This window comes from Coenobita brevimanus, chromosome 54, assembly GCF_032717465.1.
Source record: "Coenobita brevimanus isolate Jiangsu-jjx chromosome 54, ASM3271746v2, whole genome shotgun sequence".
NCBI lineage: Eukaryota > Metazoa > Arthropoda > Malacostraca > Decapoda > Coenobitidae > Coenobita > Coenobita brevimanus.
The window spans coordinates 20,640,370-20,643,093 of NC_137007.1; positions in this window are offsets into that span (position 1 = coordinate 20,640,370).

A 2,724-nucleotide genomic window follows, 5' to 3' on the forward strand; every position below is an offset into this window, starting at 1 on the left:
GTCATCATCATCATCATTATGATATCATCATCATCATTATGATGTCATCATCATCATCATTATGATGTCATCATCATCATCATCATTATGATGTCATCATCATCATCATCATTATGATGTCATCATCATCATCATCATTATGATGTCATCATCATCATCATCATTATGATGTCATCATCATCATCATCATCATTATGATGTCATCATCATCATCATCATGATGTCATCATCATCATCATCATGATGTCATCATCATCATCATCATGATGTCATCATCATCATCATCATCATGATGTCATCATCATCATCATCATCATGATGTCATCATCATCATCATCATGATGATGATCATCATCATCATCATCATGATGATCGTCTTCATCATCTTCATCATCATGATCGTCTTCATCATCTTCATCATCATGATGATCGTCTTCATCATCTTCATCATCATGATCGTCTTCATCATCTTCATCATCATGATGATCGTCTTCATCATCTTCATCATCATGATCGTCTTCATCATCTTCATCATCATGATGATCGTCTTCATCATCTTCATCATCATGATCGTCTTCATCATCTTCATCATCATGATGATCGTCTTCATCATCTTCATCATCATGATCGTCTTCATCATCTTCATCATCATGATCGTCTTCATCATCTTCATCATCATGATCGTCTTCATCATCTTCATCATCATGATCGTCTTCATCATCTTCATCATCATGATCGTCTTCATCATCTTCATCATCATGATCGTCTTCATCATCTTCATCATCATGATCGTCTTCATCATCTTCATTATCATCATCATCATCATCATTATCGTCTTCATCATCATAATCGTCTTCATCATCATCATCATTATTATGATTTTCATCATCATCATCATCATCATCATCATCATCATCGTCGTCATCATCTTCATCATCGTCATCGTCTTCATCATCTTCATCATCATCATGATCTTCATCATCTTCATCATCATCATCGTCTTCATCATCTTCATCATCATCATCGTCTTCATCATCTTCATCATCATCATCGTCTTCATCATCTTCATCATCATCATCGTCTTCATCATCTTCATCATCATCATCATCGTCTTCATCATCTTCATCATCATCATCGTCTTCATCATCTTCATCATCATCATCGTCTTCATCATCTTCATCATCATCATCGTCTTCATCATCTTCATCATCATCATCGTCTTCATCATCTTCATCATCATCATCGTCTTCATCATCTTCATCATCATCATCGTCTTCATCATCTTCATCATCATCGTCTTCATCATCATCTTCATCATCATCATCGTCTTCATCATCTTCATCATCATCATCGTCTTCATCATCTTCATCATCATCATCGTCTTCATCATCTTCATCATCATCATCGTCTTCATCATCTTCATCATCATCATCGTCTTCATCATCTTCATCATCTTCATCATGATCATCATCTTCATCATGATCATCATCTTCATCATGATCATCATCATCATTTAATCCTGAATTTCCCCATGAGGAGCATACGAGCCGAAGGCTAGGCAATTTGGTCCTGATATTTATGATGAGTGACGAGCCTCACACATCCCTAAGCGGTATTACGTGAGCAAAAAAACCCAACCATCCCTTTGATAAAAACCTACACAGGCTATATCCGGTTGGAGCGCCTTAATTACCCACTAAACCACCAGGCGCCATGATTTGGTTACATGGTTACCACCCAGCGCTGTAAATGGTTTCTTGGTGAACTGGAAACCATTTGGCTTGTCACTCTCAGTAGTCATCCATAGACAGAAGGAAGGGGAAAGAATGAAGGAAATAAAGACAGAAGAGAAAGGAAGGAAAGAAGGAAGGAAGAGAAGATAGGGTAGTCACCCGAGAGCAGCACTATATCGAGGGATTGGATAGCGAGCGCCCGCACCTACCCTTGATTGTAATAGAAATAATAATAACAATAACAATAATAATAATAATAAACAATAATAATGATGATGATGATAATAATAATAATAATAATAATAATAATAATAATAATAATAAGCAACAGCGTGGTGGAATGAAGAGGTGAGACAGGCTGTGGCACAAAGAAGAAAGCATACAATGAATGGATGAGAAATAGGGGCGTGGAAGAAGTTGAGAGGAGGAAGAGAGAGTTATATGTGGAAAGAAAGAGGGAGGTGAAAAGATTAGTAAGAGAGAGTAAGAAGAGAGCGGATGATGAATTTCGACGGAACTTGAGTGTAAAGTGCAGGGACTGTAAGAAAATGTTCTGGAAAAAGGTGAAAAGAGTACGACAGGGTTGAAGTGAAGGTAGCAGGGGAGTGAAAGATAAAAATGGTAGATTACTAGTGGAGAAGGCAGAAAAGTGAGCAGATGGAGAGAACACTTTAAGGAATTGTTGAACATAGAGGATGGAAGTAATGCGAGTATAAGTGGCTGGGGAATGGCTGGGAGAAGGAGGGAGGTGAGAAGAGAGGAAGAAATCAGTAGGATAGAAGTTGTGGAAGCAATGAAGAAAGTTAAATTGGGGAAAGCCCCAGGAATTGATGGAGTGTGTGGTGAAATGCTGAAGTATGGAGGAGAGATAGTAGTAGAATGGATGTGGAAAATGTGCAGATTGGCCTGGGAGGAAGGTAGAGTCCCGGAGGATTGGAAGTCAGGTATAATTATTCCCTTGTACAAAGGAAAAGGGGGAAAAAGAAGCGTG